The sequence below is a fragment of the Mytilus galloprovincialis genome, chromosome 9 (genome assembly GCF_965363235.1).
Source record: "Mytilus galloprovincialis chromosome 9, xbMytGall1.hap1.1, whole genome shotgun sequence".
Lineage (NCBI taxonomy): Eukaryota > Metazoa > Mollusca > Bivalvia > Mytilida > Mytilidae > Mytilus > Mytilus galloprovincialis.
In genome coordinates, this window is record NC_134846.1 from 13,961,059 (window position 1) to 13,983,583 (window position 22,525).

A 22,525-nucleotide genomic window follows, 5' to 3' on the forward strand; every position below is an offset into this window, starting at 1 on the left:
ATTTTGGATTGTTTTCCAATAAATGAACCAATTCCTTCAAACAAATCTGTCGACGAAAACTACCAGTTGTTTTCGGAAAAGCAATGGAATGGTGATTGGTGAGATGTCGTGAAGTTTATGTACACACTGTATTTCATAAAATACTATGGTGGACTAAATCGAAAGAGCACAGCAAGTCCCCACATTCATTTTCCAATAAATCGACACAGGTTTTTGTAAATATGTTTTCTCTTTTTCAAGAGCGACACAACATATTTTTTATTCGAGGCTTTTTAAATCAATTTCTAATCTCAAAGAATAAATGCATATGGATATTAAAGTTGTGAGAAATTATTATTTTTAAACTTAAATATTGACTTAAGTGTCTTTAAAATGAAACACTAGACATATACGTCTTAAACTGTCTCTCAAGTGAGCAATACATTATAATTAAAGATTGTTTTAAAAAAGAACTATTTCAAAATAAACAGAGATACGGGAATATGCTTCACATTTATTGAGAAATGTATCTTTCTTTTATCGTTCAATATTGCAGAAGATGTCAATAATCTATATACATTATCCGATATATTAATTATTGTTACATATCACAGGAAAATGTGATTGACATATTCTCCAACAGAAAACCAGAGTCGGATGCAGGACTATCACGGGAATTGTTAAAAGTGTGAAATTGTTGGAAGCATAGCAATAAAACAGGACTAAATCAAATAAATGAAGGAAAATTTACACAATATAGTAATATAGCTTGCAAGTAATGGATTTTCAGGAATAAAGCAATTGTTTTGACTGAATCGTTAGGTAGTATTCGTTGTTACATGTAAGGTAATTAAAAGAAAGAAAACAAAAATAGAAGCAAATTGGTGAACTAAAGCTAAATAATGGATGAACATTAGACAAGTGACGAGTTTACCAACAAATGACAATTCACACATTAAATGAACACGGGAGATTATTGCTTCATTCTGATTCGTGGTATCGTAATTTATAAATAAGTTCTTATATCACAACCTGTTTCCAGCTTGTAACAAACATTTTAAGGACGTGGTTTATGTAAAGGTAAGACACATTTAAAGCTAGGTGATATAGATGTTTTTATGATGAATATGAATTCAAAGAGAAAAAGAATATCCTTCCAGTAAACAGATCTGAAAATTGGTATATTAATAAAATTTTGTATATGCTAAATCTGAATTCAAAGAGAAAACGATTATCCTTCCAGTAAACAGATCTGAAAATTGGTATATTAATAAAATTTTGTATAAGCTAAATATGAATTCAAAGAGAAAAAGAATATCCTTCCAGTAAACAGATCTGAAAATTGGTATATTAATAAAATTTTGTATAAGCTAAATTTGAATTCAAAGAGAAAACGATTATTCTTCCAGTAAAATGATCATAATATTGGTCTAACAATTTGAAACAAGTCTCATTTTTCTTATAGAGTCATTTGAATACGTTCATGTATAAAATCATGGTATTTGATATTTATCGAATGTAAAAAGTATCTCATATCTTGACATTTCTAATGACTAGCACTCGTATTAAAGGTTTAAAGTTGAGTATTTGTTCTGAACTACATAAAAAATCAATGCAGGATAATAGAAAAATAGATATTTTTTTTTTTATATATTTGTCAAAAGCTTTGATATTTGAAAAATTCCGAATGGATCAAAAGCAGACATGAGCACCTACTTTTGAAATTATGTGGTTGGGCCTGAGCATAGAAAACAAATAAATCAGCACAAACCGGTTCGATTAACAGTCTTGCCCTTGCATTTAAATGTGAAGTATTGTATAGTTTTTCCGTGGCTTGAGATGATGATTATCAACAACAGCACTGTTTTTTTTCTCCAATTGAAGTGCGCAAAATGTCATAGTGTCATAAACTAGATTTATACAATTATCCATGCCCTTTGTGTTTTATTCCTTAACAACCCTTAAATTTTATTGAATTATTCAATTTTGCACTGATTATCTAGTATATATTTTATATTCTTTAAGACTATATCCAGAAAATTCAAAAACAAGAAGTATTAAATTATTCGGCAAAATATGCGTGAACGAGGTAATATGCCCCATATTCTTTTTTATTGACCAGTCTATGCATCAGTTCTCATTGAATATAGAAATATATGTGAAATATAAGAATATTATGCTTTAGTTACAAACGGTGATGACAATGACTTGTTCATTGGTATGACTGTGATAAATAACAAACAATCATCTTAATACATATTGTTCTTGATCACAATTATCAAAATAAGTAAGTTTAAATTTTCTATATTAGAAAATGCCTGTACCAAAAGAGGAATATGACAGATGTTATCCATTTGTTTGATATGTTTTAGCTTTTGATTGGAGACTCCCCGTTTAGAATTTTCCTCGGAGTTCAGTATTTTTGTGATTTTACTTTTTCCCACTTGAAAAATGATTATTAAAGTCCAACCAAAAATATATGTCAAATTCATTCAAATAGTGTTTTTATTATTGGATCGCTTGGTTGTAAAAGTATATATGTCGTTCGTAAATAATATAGATAGAATTAAATGTGTTGTTACTATGAAAATGTTTCTTCCACCATTTTCTACACAAGAAAATGCATGTACCTAGTCAAAGAAATATGACAGTTGTTAACTTGTTATCCAATCGTGTGATGTGTTTTTAAATTTTTTAAATTTTGCCATTTGATTAGGGTCTTTTTTAGTTAACATTTCCTCGGAATTCATTTTTTTGGAGGGATTTAACTTTTAACAGCTTTATGTGACTATATTACTTGCAACATCCTGATTTTTTTTTTAAATTTCATATCACGGCTTCGTAAAGTCTCATATCTTTGACCCGTCTTTGATAACTTAAACCTGGCCTTTGACACGACATTTTGACCTGTATAACATGTACATTGTTTGACACTCTGTTTATAAGCAGATCTGATCACATCCTCTTCTGAATTGAAAGCAAAGAAAGAAAACATATTGTTTTTCTTATTAAAACATACAAATAAAATCAGTTAAATCGGCGATGAAAAGGAAATATTTTAAACTCGTCCGATGTGTTCACTCATTTAAAATATTCAGGATGTGATTTGTAGTTGATATATTACGTATCAATATGCAGAAAACCTGGTAATCGGTACCTGTTGCATACATAGCATTTTGTAAAGTAAACGTAAAGAAAAAAACAAGAAATTCGATTCATAGAAAGCAAAATGACTCTTCAGCGGCCAAGGATCCACTGAGAAGGATCGTTAATAGGACTGCTCTGAGACAAACGCGTTAAAACAATAGGTACATGGTTACATGGGACATTACATCTATTGTAGATCCGATCAGAACAGCTAAACCCGTGAGAAAATAAGATTTTAACTATGTGTACAATCAAACCATATTACTATGTGCTATATGATACTACTGTAAACACATTTTCTGACATAATCAGATTATTTTGTCACATGCTTTAAATTGTTTGTATTATTTAATGATATATATTTAAATGAAAACTAGAGTCCACCTAAACTGGTTGATTTAAAAAAAAAACACATCCTTTTTTAGATGATATGTATAATTATAACCTAAAGATGAGCTTTTGACTGGTATGCATATGTTATGTAAATCCTGGAACAAATTTCAATTATCAGATCACATTATGAAGCTTTGTAAAATTTTAGAAGTAGCTGTAAAGAAGAAAAAATTGTATCCTATGTAAGAAACAGTTTATTGATAATGTTATAGAATATACATTTCTATCAATGATGATTTAGCCAAGAAAGCTAGGAAGGCCTTGTTTGCATTATATTCTATATATTGGTAAATATTGGTAATGTGCCAATCAAAGAAATATTCAGTTTTTTTTATTCATTAGGCAGACCTATATTAGCTAATATTGTGAGTAGTATACACGATCGACTCAAACCTAATTTTTTTTTTATGAACGAATGTTTGTGAAGACAGAAAATACAACAATGTTGATCCTATTGTTTTACGGATAATTCACCTTTTAAAAGTTTATAATTTGTCATCTAGCTATTACATTATAAGAACTTCAAGGATAACACATGGAGCTGCGATGCTTTCTATTCAAGTAAAGATAGAAAGACTGTGTGAAGATGGCTCTCTTAAGAAATAAATTCAGACGAAATTAGCCGTACCTCGTTTAAGTGATAATTTTAAAATGTTTTATGTTTTTTTCATAATTTAATCGAAACTTGAACGATTGACGTTTGTGCAGCCTAGTTCAGTGTTTAAACCTTTTAAAACGTATATTATGAAATTAAAACTGTTTTATGTGCGTCCTATACAGATGTTTGGTAAATCATTCATTTAAAAAATTCAACATTGATATATAAACAGCTTAACATACTCAAGAACAATTAATAGATAAGAAGGAGAATAAAAGATAGGATTTGCTATCAACGAAAATCAAATGTAAAACTATTCCTCATTTGAAAAGGTCGACTTTGAAAAGTTATTTTTATTAAATACAGACAAATGTATGTTTATCCTTTCAAAACTGTGATTTAGACTTTGCGGGAAATTACAATGAATTTCTGCACGAAAATCACCACATGTTTATGCAGAAAAGAATATATTTAATTTCAATATTTTTATATAAAAAATGATTTCTCAGTTATGACATATTATGAAAAATATTTCATTATAAACATAACAAAACTGTCCACATATATGTGTTAAACAGTAAACTATTAATCAAAATCAGACCCGAAATAAGTAAGTTTTCAGCAATGTTGTAGAGAACAAATGTTTTTATTTAAAATACATTTGGGGAATTTCCAAGAGGTCTTACACTTTAGATGTAGAGCTGTAGTTCTGTGTATCTTCGTTTGTGGTATTTGTCTCCCACCATTATTTTTTTTAATTCGTTGTCAATTAACACACCTGTTCACAAAAGGTTTTGATATGTATCTTGGTGTGAGTTCATCTGACCACATATACCCTTCCAACTGTATCATTTTCATCGAATACTAAATATAATAATGATTTCCCTTATTATAATTAATTTTAAGATTTCTGACTGAAGTCATGAACTATGGTTCAGTGTCATGGTAATCAAATAAAGGCACATTTCTTATCGACAATTCTGCTAATACCAACAAATGTTTGTATAACTATAAATCACTCAGAATTCTGAAGATTTTGATACAACTTGCTAATATTACAAGGACTGATTGATTATATTATTTATTAAAGTTAATAACTGACATATATTTTAGTTGGCATTACTGATGACAAGAATATAACGTATGATTGATATCATTTTCAAGACCACAAAAACTTGTTTTATTATACGCGAAGTTATGACGTCATCAAAATGTTTTATTGGCAAACTGGACTCTTGCATCTTGGAACGGACAAGGTCATTATTTCTACTTGACATTTCCCAAGCACCGGTCTGTATTCTTACATACATAATTCAAACTTGCCTACATCAATATATTTATTTTATCAATTATTCAATTTATCTTAGCCATATTATCCATTCCTTTGCTTAAAGAACTGACCTTAAATTTATCCCCAACAAACGCACAAATAACGTAGTATAACGTTATATAAAAACCAAACACTTTTACACAGTAAAAGTAACAAAACCTTATTTTGACTTAAGTTGATTGTTATTACTCTGATTCACAGAATAGCAGAACATGACATATCATTTGATATTTCATTGCAAGCATTTAGCCATTACTGATGACGTCACTGATATTAGTTAGAAATATTTTGTGCAATCACCAGATAGTTATCAAAGGTACCAGGATTATAATTCAGTACGCTAGACGCGCGTTTCGTCTACATAAGACTCATCAGTGACGCTCATATCAAATTATTCAGAGTCATTTTCAATGTGTGAGTGAAGAACCTGTCTTTATAAAACTGATTTCAGAAGTCAAAATTAATCAATACTATATAAAATAGCTTTTAATGAAAACACAAATATTAAATAAACAAATGACATCGTACACTTCCTGATTGACACGTTTATAATGGTTGTTTCAACTATTGTAAGACATTAGACGCTATGTATATATCAATATTTTCTTATTTTAACTTGGTTTTATTATTATAGCCAAGTTTTTAAAGAAGTTTTTCATTTAGTTATTTTACTAGAAAAACTTTGAATTCAGTCTTTGTTTTTTTCCATCCCTTTTATAATATATGGCTTCTGTTAATATAAAAATATTTAAATTTGCATGGAATTGTACGGGGAAGATACGTTACTTTATCTTTTTTAACTTGATCTGAAGATTTTGTTTTCACTTCTTTCCAAAATTGTGAATAACCTTAAACAAGTCTGAATTAGAAAACTGTTTCCGTTTAAAATCCTCAAAATACGTTATCTCCCTTTTGTGTCGGTTTTATCAATGTAGCATTTGAATTCATAATGCACATTTTTTTTATCTTTCGGACTTAACTATGGCTAATTGCCAACAAATCAGTCATTTTACCCTTACAAACTGATGGTATTCGACATCAATATGTTGGTATGCTATAATGTTAAAAATTATTATAAATTAAGGATTGTATCTCCCTCATGCAAAGCTCTGGTTCCTTTCACGGATTTGGCTATACTTTTTGGAACGTTTGGATTATAGCTCTACATCTTTTATATAGGCTTTGGATTTTACATAATTTGGTCACGAGCATCACTGAAGAGACATTATTTGTCGAAGTGCGCATCTGGTGCAGAAAAATTGGTACCGTTAATGTTATTACTATAACATTACAGGAAAATGTCTTTCAATGGTAGACAAACTCAAAATTGATAAATGGATGATATTTGCATATTAGAGGTTCAAAATAATTGAATAAGTAGAACTGTATATTGATTGAGCATTTCCTAGTTTTTAACATATCTATCTTGATTTACTTGATCGTCATTTGAAATCATTGGTTTTATCATTTTCCCCTTGTCGATATATTTTTCGAAGATCGTTTTCCAAACTCGTAATTTCTACAAAATTTCAAATAATTACATGCTCAAATTTGATGAGCGAAATGGGCAGAACATAACTGTATCAAATTAAACATCCCTGGACATATAAAATGGTATCAATGGAGCAATGAAAAGTCGTTAACTGATGAAAAATACATTAACTGACGTAAAAACCAATGAACAAGTACTAGTGTGACAAAAAAAAAACTGAAACAAACAGATAAACAACAAACACATTACATGAAACCTAATATTGAGCAACAAGAACCCAACTATCAGCCGGGCAGGACTCAGATGCTCTTTACAGTAAATAATTCGTTAAATAATCTCTAGTGTACAAGTCCGACGATGATTCACAACTTGTGATAAAAATAATGAGGGAGAGAGGAATTATGTCTACAACATGGTGATATTATCCATGATATGCCAAGTCAGCTGCGACCCAAATCATCATTCCAATTTGAATTGTTCGAATGCACATGACTGCTCCACACGTGACTGTCGTCGGGATGCTTAATAATGTAAAAAGTCAAGAAAACACGTTTTATACAATAATTTAGAATTGAAGAGGGGCGAAAGATACCAAAGGGACAGTCAAACTCATAAATAGAAAATAAACTGACAACGCCATGGCAAAAAAAAAGACAAATAGACAAATAATAGTTCAAAAGACACAACATAAAAAAATACTAAGCAACACGAACCCCACCAAAAATTGGGTATGATCTCAGGTACTCAGAAAGGGTAAACAGATCCTGCTCTAGTTGTGGCATCCATCGTGTTGCTCATGTTATTACAAACCCGGTAAATAGTCTAGTTCGGTAGGTCAAGTTCGTCGTGAAAGGAAAGCTGGTTGTAATTACAACATAAGGAGCATATCTAATATCATCTGTGAAACGGTTATTCCATAAAGATCAACCAACTCGTGATAGCGAATGAAGAGGATATTCCTTTCATCAGTTTAGTTATTTTTTGACTAATGTTTATAAAATATTGCAAACATAGACTTACAGATAAGCTGTGGGTGCCTTTCATTAATATAAATTTCAATATATGATCACGAATGTCAATTTGCTACAAATACACAAAAAGTTGATATACCTTTGACAAACTTCAGCAACAAGGACCAAATGATTTGTACTAATATGTTGAATTATAATATCCCTAGATGGCATTTTATACAACACCAGACATTTGCTTTAAATGATGTAATCAATATTGATGAAAACAAATTAAACTGTATTATATTTTATAATTCATCTAATAAACGATATAAAACTCTACTAAAATTGATATTAAACATAGGAATATTAACGTTGATTAGTAACATAAAGCCTACGACATTTGACTGGTATCTGTTTGTTTACAGCATAACATATAATATTGTCTACAATATCAATTTAGGTAATGGCTATTGTTCTATTCAGCTTAATGGTGTGATGTTATCAGTTTTGCATATAACTTTCTGAATGTTACCTGTATCATGTTTGGTTTCCAATTGCAGCAATGTATTACCAATGATCTTTTACTTCGTACTTTATTTGACCTTTTTAACTTTATTTTTAATCTAACGTCACTGACGACTCTGTGTAGACAAAACGTGCGTCTGGCATAAATAAAAAAAAAGCAATCCTGGTTTCTACGATGTGTTTATTTAGATGCAACGTCAAGTAAATAGACATTGTCTACTCGTCTGTTGACTTGCAATTGCAGATCCATTTGAATTTGGATTTAACTTTATAACGATTTATTTTTTGAAAGGATGCTTTGAATGTTATTGATTCAATAATGTCTTAAGGTGATCCTTAATCTAGTATTCTTTTTAAAACAAGGAGGTTCCATCCGGAAAAGTGGCTCCTATCTAAATACCTTTTATTTATTCGTCCTCCAAATCATACACATGCGATGTAACTACTTGCAATATTCGAATGCAACAGTTTCATTGAGCGTCCTGAAGTAATTTTGTTAATAATGTTTAGCTATCTATAAAACCAGATTCAATCCCTCATTTTCTACATAAGAAAATGACTGTAAAAAGTCATATATGTTGTATTTAAAAAGAATACTACATTATGTATTACCTTTAACAGAATCATTGTGCCTAATCTATAAGCGATAACATTCAAAGCATCCTTTCAAAAAATAAATCGTTATACAATTATAACTCTTCTTGTAGTTATATTTCTACGCGTCAAACAAATATTTTCGATATTATATAATGTAGCTAGAAATACAACTAATGTACCGTTAACCTTATTACACAACCAGCTACTGTCTAATTTCATTATAGTAACAACGTTGACGATTGCACAATAGTATTTACGGACTCGATAATAACTATTTAAGCAGAAACAGAGCGTCTTCAAACAGATCAAGGCTTTTAATTTCATCGTTCTTACAATTAACTGAATAAAACAAAACATCACAAACAGATGTGTCTACGTTTATTTAATCATAACAACAATTAGATTGGAATTAACAGAAGGTTGGCTATTGATTATATCGACTTGTTGAATTCTAGAACGACAGCAAATTGACCATATAAAGTGCAAACATTAATATTGTGATACTTTCTGAACAACACATTCTAACAACTTTGGTATAAAAGAGTATATTTGATTCTAAAGATGTTTTTTTCTAAAAAAAATTGTTAACCCCTCAAAGTATCTCTGGTTAGTTACAGTTTATAGAAATATGAAACAAATCTCTTCCCCTCCAAAAATATCTGGTTAGATGCAATGCAGAGAAATGACTTTCTAAAAGCACTATAACATAACCATTAAACAAAGATAAATGCAATGTTTATACTATTTTCCTGCAATTAGGAACGTGGAAAAACACTTTATTATGAGATAAACACCATAACTTCGAATACAATGCAGAATTTAGTTAAAGGCTTATTTAGGAATTTTCCAATAACACCATCCCATAACACAAGCAATTAGTCAAAACAGAAGAAATAGTTAATTTGTGTTCAACGTATAAAAAGTACGACTGAATGATTTTATCATATATTATAAGAATATGTAAGAACCAACAATACCAACCGATATTCAAAACTATACAAACAAAGGGGCAATTTTTGTACGATCTCAAACTAGTAAGAGACAGTAATCATTGACAGATTTAACTCTTATACTGACCATGTATGCGTATCAACAGAATTTCAAGTACATCTTCAACATGTCAGGACAGGGGTTATGCCCCAACTACTAAATGAAATATAGTAGTATGTTGGTAAATTCATACTAAAACCCGCGAACACACGTCTTATAAAGAAGGAAACGAATCGGAGCTATGAATTTCTGTTGGTTTTATTCTTTTTGTACACAAAAGTGTTGTTTTATATGTAATGATAGTTGTAGAAGTTGAAAATATTAACATTCTGAGATAATGGATACCTTTATTGATTGTAAAAGAAAAGAGGGACGAAAGATACCAAAGGGACAGTCAAACTCATAAATCTAAAACAAACTGACAACGCCATGGCTAAAAATGAAAAAGACAAACAGAAAAACAATAGTACACATGACACAACATAGAGAACTAAAGAATAAACAACACGAACCCCACCAAAAACTAGGGGTGATCTCAGGTGCTCCGGAAGGGTAAGCAGATCCTGCTCCACTTGTGGCACCCGTCGTGTTGCTTATGTGATTACAAATCCGGTAAATAGTCTAATTCGGTAGGTCACATTCATGAAAGGGAAGGGGATTGTAGTTACGAGGTAAGGAACATATCTGATATCATTTGTGAAACGGTTATTCCATAACGGTCAACCAACTCGTGATGGCGTCCGTAAAATTTACGAAGGGATGATTTCAACTTCACCATTTGGAACTCTTGGTTTAATAGCTTCCTTGTGAGCAGTAACCCTCTATCAATAAAATCATGATAGGAAATGCAAGCACGGGAATATCGTATCAATTGGGAGATATATACCCCGTATGCAGGTGCTGCTGGAATGTTGCTACTTAGAAATGGAAAGTTCACAATTGGAAAGCTGAAATCATCTCTTTTGTCGTAAAGTTTTGTTTTCAACCGACAAATGACAGATTGATAGAATTTCACTTTTTTGCAATGTCATTTGGATTATTACTGTATATTATTATCTGTAAAACGAATAGTACAACAGATAATAGCCAAATTTTAAGTATAATACAGTATTGTATACAAGATAATGTTCTCAATAAAAGAACAGACATTAATTAATATAAAAAACAGAGTCATGTCTTTGTGCTGAATTTTCTTATTTTTTCATATTTCAATTTTATGTACTCTTGCTTTGAAAAGTTTTAATTGTCTTTTTTATGTTTATTGCTATGAAAATACGTAGTTGATACTCCGAAGCTGTTTGTTTGCTAATAATAACAGTCATATGTTAGTTTTCTCGTTTGAATGTATTATTTTTACATCAATTAGGCTGTTTGGTTTTTTTGTTTGAATTGTTTTACATTTGTCATTTCGGAACCTTTATAGCTGACTATGCGGTATGGGTTTTGCTCATTGCTAAAGGCCTTATATTGACCTATAGTTGTTGATTTTTGTGTCATTTGATCTCTGTTGTAGAGAGTCGTCTTATAAGCAATCATGCCACATCTTCTTTTTTAATCAGCATTATTTGAATACTGGTATACAAATCAAGATAAATCAGGGGATTGCATAAAATCTATACACAATAACACGGGTGCTTCGATACAGCAAGCTTCTCTTGTTATTCAGGCATCACCTGCCATGCAAGTTCAGAGACGTCACGAAAACGTAGTAATAGAAAAAGAACAAAATCGGTAAATTTACATATAAGGCGTGCTTTCTACTATATCAGTATCAGAAATCACGCCTTTTATCATAAAATACATAATTTGTCAGAGTAAATATATACTGCTAAGATTCAAGGAAATTTGTTGCTAACAACTAGAGAAAATCTACAGTTAATCAGCAATGTCAACCACAGACAGCAATATAATCCGGCCTCAAGCACTTAAATTGGTGGTGTTTTTGTTGTACGTTCAAATTATTTTTGACGTCAGAATCGCTTCTTTCATGCGTAATGTCTTTGTGATTCATTGAATTCGGAAGATTCTTACCTTTTGTATGAAAGTAAAATATGACAATTAATACAAAATTTAAATTTGAATATAAGTTTTTTATTCTAAACGGTACTAAAGGTACTTTCCACCAAAAAGAACAGACAAGGTACCAATCCAATGTATAATATAACAAACAGGCGTAAATAACTAACAGATGGAGAAAATATAAGCTAATTGTATAATCTTTAACATAGCAATATACGTTAATATCTGTATGTCGTGTTACTGTGACTTGTTTACTTCTTTCAAGCCATGGAGAGATTTCATGTTGTGAATCACGGATACTTTCTCATAGATATACTTCGTCATTATATCTCATTTTTTGAAAGTGTGTTTAGAAAACTATTGAATCAATTTATGTTTTACTGCAAAGTGCAATTCTTCTTTTTCTTGTCATTTCCTGACCAAGACGTTAATGATCCAGTGTAATAGTTCGTTTGCTGGTTAAAGCTATTAAACACCATATAAATTAATACTGTTGTTTGCCTTTTGATCTTTTTATAGATTTATTTCCATGGCGTTCACTGTTTATTTTCTAGTTTGATTGTCTTTTTGATAATTTTTGTTTCTCTTTTACCTTAAAAAAAATACCGAAAATACACATATTATATATAAAGTTTATTTTAAACTGTACACGTATCTAATTATCTGCATAATGAATACATTTTTTTCTTTTGTATAAAACAAACTTTAATTCCGTTTTAATTGATTAAATGTTTTGTACACAATAATATTAAAAATTATTCAATTATATTCATTTTTATGGTGATACAGAAGACGATGGCAATAATGTGGTCATTTTAATAAATTTCCTGTTACAAAAATTTGAATTTTTCGAAAAACTAAGGATTTTCCTATCCCAGGCATAGATTACCTTAGCCGTATTTGGCACAACTTTTTAGAATTTTGGATCCTCGATGCTCTTCAACTTTGTAATTGTTTAGCTTTATAAATATTTTTGATATGAGCGTCACTGATGAGTCTTATGAAGACGAAACGCGCGTCTGGCGTACTAAATTATAATCCTGGTACCTTTAATAACTATAACATATATTAGGGTATATTGTTGTGTGAATTTTTTTCAATCTGGAGTTTTTTCCAGTATACTTTTCCAATATTCGTACATTTACGCAGGCACAGTTAGTTGATGATGTTCAGTCGATAAAAAGAAAACGTATCTGTAAATTGTTGCAATAATTGGTTATTTAAGGGAAACAAAAGATGAATGTTATTGACAGAATTAACTCGACTGTAATACTGGCTTATTTAATCAGAACGGCTGTTGACTATTTTTAGAAAGCGTTGATAGACAAATTACATTGGTTCAAGTTGCTGCCAATGTTCACTGCCGGATAAACAAGTAGATTGTTATAAAAGCGCTTAATCTGACACGTAATCATATTCCCGCTTACAGTATAATATTCTTCTCTTTACACCTCCACCAAAACTGTTCCCAAACCTCGACTTTTTCATTTCTAGAATTATTCTTTATGTTGTTTACACTTGAATCTTTTACTGAACGACTTGTTAACATAGTCAATTACCAATTAGTCTCATTTCTCTCTGGATATTGCAGTCTACTCATGATTCTGTCTGATGAGAATTATGTGTAAGTGTCAAATATATTAGGTCGTCTATGAAGAATTCATTTACACTTAAAGTGAATTTGACTGGTAGTATTGAAATTCTAGTAATTTTAACGGATGACGAATAATGTCTTGAGTTATAATTTTAACGGATGACGGATAATGTCTTGAGTTATAATTTTAACGGATGACGGATAATGTCTTGAGTTATAATTTTAACGGATGACGGATAATGTCTTGAGTTATAATTTTAACGGATGACGAATAATGTCTTGAGTTATAATTTTAACGGATGACGAATAATATCTTGAGTTATAATTTTAACAGATGACGGATAATGTCTTGAGTTAAAATTTTAACGAATGACGGATAATGTCTTGAGTTATAATTTTAACGGATGACGGATAATGTCTTGAGTTATAATTTTAACGGATGACGGATAATGTCTTGAGTTATAATTTTAACGGATGACGGATAATGTCTTGAGTTATAATTTTAACAGATGACGGATAATATCTTGAGTTATAATTGTAACGGATGATGGATAATGTCTTGAGTTATAATTTTAACGGATGACGGATAATGTCATGAGTTATAATTTTAACGGATGACGGATAATGTCTAGAGTTATAATTTTAACGGATGACGAATAATGTCTTGAGTTATAATTTTAACAGATGACGGATAATGTCTTGAGTTATAATTTTAACAGATGACGGATAATGTCTTGAGTTATAATTTTAACGGATGACTGATAATGTCTTGAGTTATAATTTTAACGGATGACGGATAATGTCTTGAGTTATAATTTTAACGAATGACGGATAATGTCTTGAGTTTTAATTTTAACAGATGACGGATAATGTCTTGAGTTATAATTTTAACGGATGACGGATAATGTCTTGAGTTATAATTTTAACGAATGACGGATAATGTCTTGAGTTATAATTTTAACGGATGACGGATAATGTCTTGAGTTATAATTTTAAATGATTACGGATGACGGATAATGTCTTGAGTTATAATTGTAACGGATGACGGATAATGTCTTGAGTTATAATTTTAACGGATGACGGATAATGCAATCCTGTTTCGTTAGTTTTCAGACATGTTTAATGGTTGACTTTGTAATTCTTTGCAGATGTAAAATTTATGAATGTGATTCATGTTCTTTTAAAAATTTGCTCTAAAACATTTTATGTTAATGACTTTCTAAACTATCGTCAAAACCTGATGACTATAATTCAAAGACACATGTTGTGTTAAAAAAAAACAAACAAAATCGCAAAATCATGTTATTCAAACTATAACAAAAACTAGGATTGGTATGGAGTCTTCACGATATAAAAACATGCAATATTTGCTTAGTACTTATTTGCCATTTGAATAGGGACTTTCCTTTTTGAATTTTCCATGGAGTTCAGTATATCTGTGATTTTACTTTTTAATGTTCTGATAAAAATAATATATAAATGTTGTTTGGTGGTATTTCAAAAAAAATATTTAAAAATGTAAATCGTCAACATACACTGAATTGATAATTTTTTTATATAATTTTCAGGAGCAATTTTCAGCAGCAATTTTCGTATTTGGCGCAACTTTTTGGATCCTCAATGCTCTTCAACCTTGTACTTGTTTGGCTTTATAATATTTTGATATGAGCGTCACTGATGAGTCTTATGTAGACAAAACGCGCGTCTGGCGTACTAAATCATAATCCTGGTACCTTTGATAACTATATTCAGTAGCAATTTGACTTCTTATATCGTATACGTATATTGTATCATGTCTTGTCAAGTGACCTGATTTACATTTCTAGTTACTGATATGGTGTTCATGCTTTCATTGTTATAGGGCTTATTGGTTAAAATACATTCTACAATCTAACAAAACATAACCGGATTGTATGGCAGGATTTTTCAACTAAAAATAGAAAGGAAACAATTAGATAGTTATGAATTTGACTGTCCCTTTGGTATCTTTCGTCCCTCTTTTATCAAGAATAGCCCAATTTCAAAAGAGTATTATGGGTTTCCCAGCAATCAAATGATATCCGGTGAAATCTTTTAGGCATAAACAAAGCCTTTTTGTGTATTTAAAATATTAGTAAGAACCGGTTGTAAGGAGGAGAACTGTAAATTTGGAAAACACTCGATTTGCTTACCAGATACTGGTGCAGTAAAGGTTTGAATGCACAAAGCCGATGTATGGGAAATGAAAAAAACGTATATACCCGAGATAAACTTTGAGTAGGCATAATAAGGCATGTTATTCCATATTATGATATTATAAAAACAAATGTGAAATTGTACTGTTGTGAAATGCAGTTTGATGAAGATTTCAATGTTATACTCAAAATACAAAATGATTTTCGCCAGTCCCAAGTCAGCCTTTCTTAATCTTGTATGTTTTTTTTAATTTTAATTTACATGGTTTTGAGTTTAGTATGACGTCCATGTTCAATGAACTTGTACACATTTTTATTTAGGGGCCATCTGAGGACTCCCTTAGATTGCGTTATTTCTCGCTGCGTTGACGACCCATTAGTGGCTTTTGGCTGTTATCTGCTCTTTGGTCGGATTGTTGTCTCTTCGACGCATTTCCAATTTCCATTCTCAATTTTACAACATCAACATTTTGAAAGAAGAAGTACGCCAAAAAGATCAACAACTTGGTAAGGCATCACATATAAAGACTTAGCAACACAAAACCTACATATACGTGAGTGATCTCAAGTGATCTTGAGGAATAATGCTTAACTCGTGGCATCTTTCGTGTTGCTCATTGAAATCCAGATTTTGAATTTTATATTAATAAATCTTTGACTCTTTGAATTTGACTTTAAAATTACTTTTATCAGCCGCTCTAGTCAGTAAATGGTACTCATATCACACTTTTAAAAGCTTTTATACTATGCGTGCCGATATTGGTGATGAAAAAAAATAAATGTCCAATATGTGTATGCTTACATTAAATTCATTTTAATATCTTGCAAGTATGCATTAAAACAGTTTATAATATTTAAAAATAGTATTTGCAAAGCATATTTCCTAGCAATTCTACCAAATCAATCAAGCTTAAGATCAAGGATGTAGTCAATCTATGTTGAAGTTAATCATAGCAGTTAAACCACTGGGTCATTTATTTGATTTAATCTTTTGATATAGATAAACAAATATTTTTATAAATATTTGGACAAAAAATAATAAAGCTTATTTATCTAATTTTAGTCAAGTTCATATATAAAAAACTTTTTCGTATCAAAAGGAAGAAAAATTAAAGTTGTTTTCCTTCAATTGACAATAACAAACCTTTAGAGAACAGGGCATCCTCCTATGCTGAAAACAATAATGAATACAGCTTTCAAAAAATGCAAACGTACACTGATTGCTCATACTGGTCTGTTTTATAAATCTTGACTTTTGCCCAAGGGATATGATCGTTTCTCATTGGACAGTAAATTTAACATGCAGAACGTGTATTCATTCCCAATAGTGACTATTATCCTCATTCGTTATATTGTGTCAGATCAGCAAATTAGTAATAGATTGGATTGTCGTTCTGAATTATAAGTCTTGACTGATCAATTTACCAATGTTTTTATCTTCAAATATCCTCACCACTTAACTATATGACTGAAAGGCAATATCACAACATATTGTGCTGAAAGATAAACAAAACCAAAAACACCATCACGTTTATATGTGATGTGGATAAACAATTCTTGATCTTCTATACAAAATGTTTTCCATTATAATCGCAATTCGTGACAGTATAAAACACAAAACCCCATATATTTCAACCGTTGCTCTACGAATCACTATCTTTTCATTATCAGAGATACTATAATTCAGAAAGTAAATATCATTTTATACATTGGTATTTCAAATAGTATTATACTTTACTGTTTGATGCTTGGATAAAGCAATATGTAAGTACCATATACAAAATTATTATTTTTTATGAATAAGCGTTTTAATATATGTATATGCATATATAATTTTTGCTCTGAACCTATACACTAATGTGTGATTTCAGTTTTAGGAAAAAGCTAGTAACCAAAATTTTGTTCACTCTTTAGTAAATTTCATGTGTACATTTTAGATAGATTCTTTTAACACAAAATCACTTGATAAAGTCTACATGACGATTCAGTATTCTGACACCGAAGCACTAGAGATAGAAAAGGCATAAATATATATGTTAAGATTCAAAGTTTTTCATTAGAATAGAAAGGGGTTTTTAAATTTTGTATTCCGTTTTGCTCTCTGATGGATTCTTATTGACTATCTGTGAATTATAATGTACTTATAAGAACAAATGAACCATGTTCAGTGGTTGTTGTTTGTTGATGTGGTTAATAAGTGTTGCTTGTTATGTTTATATAGATGAGACCGTTGGTTTTCCTATTTGATTGCTGTGAGCATATACTCTGTGTTAAAGATTGTACTTTGACCTATAATGGTTTACTTTTATAAAATTGTGATTTGGATGGAGAGTTGTATTATTAGCAGTTATTCCAAATCTTATTATATCTTTTATCTTTTTAAATTTTCAGTTAATCTGACTCCATGAATTGATATAAAACTAAACATTTGCGATCTAAGAAATGTACGTGGGTTTTTCTATTTTTTTAGAAGTTGATTTAGTAAACAAGACTATAATTAAAGTGGCTCGTCTCTTTTTATTTAGTTTGTTAATGATAGAAAACAGGATAAAGTGAGCAACACTAGAGTTCATGTTTTTTATAAGTGTGTTCTTCAAAATATTTTAAAATTGAACAATATCCTTGGAGGGATAAATACCATTTTTTCTTTCTTTTCATTGCTTTCTAATTGACTGTAAAATTACAAAATGGTTTAGTTTTCTGAAAATAAAGTGTATTATCTTCTCGATTCAAATCTATAATACGGAAGCTATCATTTGTTTTTATTATATCTATAGTATAATTTCGGAAAACTTTGTTCTTTATGACTTGTATTATTTATAATATCGGATTAACGGCTAAAGTTGCAATTGAAATATAATACAGGCTTTTCTGTGAAATATGATTATAAAGGAGCTTGGTGGAAGACTGTATTGTGGTTTACAGCAGTTATGTCTATATTGCACTATTATGATATGTATGAAATAATTAAATAGCTGTATAAAGGTGAAAGCTTAAATTTCGTATTTAACATGAACCATTGCTCTGTGTTGAAGACAGTACTTTGACCTATAATAGTTTACTTTTACACATTGTGTCTTAGATAGAGAATTATCTCCTTGGAACTCATACCACACCTTCTTATATCTTGTGACTATAACATGAAATCAACCAGATAAAAAATAACCTAAAGCATCTTGAAGACGTTGGTGTGGTAAGAGCCATTGTTCGTGAAACTTGAAGATATAGCCTTATCGTTGCAAAAATATCTTTTGTTATGTCCCTGTGACGTCATAAAGATGCAATATGTGCAAATATACCGATTTATATTAAATTTGTATGATTTTGTATATTCAAAATATCCTAACGGTAAAATGTATTGAATTCAAAAACACATATATACTTGTATTCGATGCGTGTGACGTAATTTCTTTTCGGCTGAGAACTTGTCAAGCATTTCTCGATTGTCATAGACATCATAAAAGGTGCCACACGAGTACCATGAACTACTTTTACCCAATTACTCGAGTTAGTCCAAAATAAAACTATAGATTACATGGTAAATACTTATTCTAAGTTTCAATGAAATATTTTATAAACTTTGTTAGAATGTTTTTTTTACTCTAGTAAACAAACTGTATATTTTTATGTCATTTTGTGTAAGCCCACCAACATATGGTTCATCACATCTTATTCCATATGGAAAAAAATCAACAATTATTCCCTCGACTTTGATCGTTGTGGGTAATCAACTATGTATTTCATTGCAGAAAAAGAGTCATAAACATATATCTTTGGTACTATAAAGCACCCTTCTATTTTCCTTATTCATATAAGATATTTTGGAGAATTGAAGTGACATGGTCTCTTAAGGATGTACTTAGGTTAGGTTTTGGAAATTGGTGTCAAAAGTTTTGACTCCTTGGTGTTTTTTCATTAATACAGGGTAAAATTTTTTGTCCCATAATACCCATTTTTCTTTCTATAAAAGACTTCAATAGCTCATAAAAGGCCTTTTTCCTAAATTTAAGCAATTGCTTAATTTTTGTTCTTTCGATTTGAGACCCAAATAATACCACTGCAAATGTAAGGTATTAAGTCCGAGTCAGCCTTTTAAAAACTCAAATATCTCGTCAAAATGTAGTATCAATCTTAATTTCTTGATTTTTTAAATTTCACCTAAGTACATCCTTGAACTTGTAGACAGAAAAAAGTGGTGACATTTTAGTGATTTAATTCTGGTGATGGTTACTACCTTATATGTAATGAAATACGATACTGTAGATCTATACAAAATAACACTTTACTCATACCATGTATTTCTTTATTGCAAACAAAGAAAAATTCTGCATAATTTGTATAAAAAATGCCCATTTAACAGAGACCAACAGTGGAAAGCAGTGGAAAACAGTGGTGGTAGTACACCATTATGGTTTGTATTGGCTCATTCTTCTTTTTGTTCTAAATAAGTCCTACTGATACAGTCAAGTAAGCCACATTACTTAACTTACACCTAGGAATTGACAATAAGGGTTGGCTGAATCAAACAATTTAGACAAACGGGATTATTTCAGCTTCCCAATTGTGAATTTTTCATTTCTATGTAGAATCATTTTATGTTCGACGTATATATGTTATTGATTATTCTTTTGATATTTTTCATCTTTCTTGGGATTTGGGGGTCTGGATGAGAGGTCCTTCATTTCAGAATTTTTCTTAAATTTTTAGTCCAATTTTCGCTTTTCTTCATTTTTTTGTCAAGTCTTATCTATTATTTTTTTTATTTATGGTATGTTTATCTTCATTATTCATATGTATTGCCCATTATTTTCTATTGAGTTAATCCCCATCAACACCCTCATATATGGAATTGTCGTCCAATGACACATAGATAAAGAGATGTATATGTACTCTATATGACCTTCTTACACGTATTAACCCCTGCTTAAAGTCATTACTCAACAGAATGAATCAATATATGAATGTTATATATGATTATTGAATCACAGTGTGGCCTCTTAATTACGATTTCAAAGAATGAGCACTAATCATTAGAAGGAAAGGAAACCAATACCCGCCAAACAAGTTTAACGATCTGTCGTAATCGTTAGATCTATTTTTTTTTAATTCTGGAACTTAAAATATTTATCTTAATACTGTCAGTAGACAGGTTTGTTATCATTAAATTGTAGTGAACAAGATTCTTGATCTAAAGGTTTGTTTGAGTCTAAAATAAAATATTGCTTTTTACTTGGTTTTTTTTTCTTCGCTGGTGTCATCAGGGTGAAAAGAAAGAATCATTAAATCGGATTGAGGAAAAACAAAAGTTATTGCGTATTCTCTGTTAAAACAACGTTGTTATTGGACTTTAAATCACTATACTGTTTTCTGTAATTAATGTTACTTCTAAGTTTTTCCTTAGTCTTGGAAATTTTATTTATGTATTTGTTTCACGTGGCTAAAAAAGAGGAAAAAGACGGTTATAAAGAACAATTTTATTTTATATGATTACAATCATGCAAAGCTGACGCAAAACTACTATAGTTTTCAATATGAAATGACAATTTTCTTTCTAGTAATCAAAATAATCTGATACTGAACAGTGAAATATATAAGAACATAGAAACAATGTATATAAGTCTTACTGTTAGTGCCTTAGGAAGTTTGCTTAACTAACTGTCATAACAATATTACATGTAGATGCCATCGTCATAACGTTTCACACTGTAGATTAGGAAATCGTCAGTAGTTCGTATCTTCAGAAGTTGTCCTTTTGGTAATTAAAATCAAATTTCCATTATTTGAATATAAAAGACATTGATGAAATACCATAGATAGTCGATTCTCGTTTTAATCATTTTCAGAAGCAATATGTATCATTATATATATTGATCACTTCGACCAAAGTAAGCAGTGAAACAAATTCCCAGTGGATTCTTTTTAATTATTTCGTATATTTGAAAACGACTTTTGTTGTCCTTACCAATGTCCAATCTCTTTAAACTAATACCAATGTTTTCATTCTTTGGTATGATAAATTTAGATATTCATAGGTGGTAGATTACTTGAATGTTGTTTTCTGATCTCTCTGAAGACACTCTGTTTGAAGTTAAATGTAGGTTTTTTAGATGTGTACCCCCTTAGGGATTTACGCTTATATATTGTCGATTTTTGGATGTGTGTGCTGTTAGCCACTCGATATCTCTCGCCCGGAAGACGGAATAAAATTCTCGGAATATCTCGAAAGTTTATACAGATAGCTATCTACGTATTTGATACGGTCGCTCTATGGCTAGGATACCACGTGACATTGTACTATCTTCAACTTTCAAAGTAAATGGGAAAGTAAAACAATTAAGGCCAAATCATTTTAGTATTAGAACCGATTTGCCTTGTCACAAAACATATGTGTTTTTAATAATGTGAATGTTTATAAGCGCTTTGGTGTGAGAGTTTCTAAACAAGTATAAAGACAACGCATTTTTATTTCTTTTGAATCGACTTCTGTAAACTGTGTGTATCTACGTCAATTATAACGTGGTATTATAACATGTAAACTAATTATGTCTGAAGAAATAATCACGTAATATTTTGTATTTTCACCATTGACTTGGGAGACATTATGGTTGAAATATTTATATCTGATCGGAAAACAGACAGATACTATTATTATCAAAATTATTTAATTTAAGTAATTTAATAGAAATCAAAGAAATATATACAACATATATACTGTAATTATGTTTCTGTAGAAA

At 30.2% G+C, this 22,525-nt stretch overlaps 1 protein-coding gene across 1 annotated transcript in view; it reads left to right on the forward strand.

Moving 5' to 3' along the window:
- The first annotated feature begins 633 nt into the window (after positions 1-633).
- LOC143046648 (voltage-dependent calcium channel gamma-5 subunit-like) overlaps positions 634-22,525 on the forward strand; it is a 50,812-nt gene continuing 28,920 nt past the window's right edge. The window contains exon 1 of the mRNA XM_076219771.1: positions 634-1,059. The gene's annotated coding sequence lies outside the window, so the exon portion shown is untranslated. The remainder of the gene's footprint in view (positions 1,060-22,525) is intronic.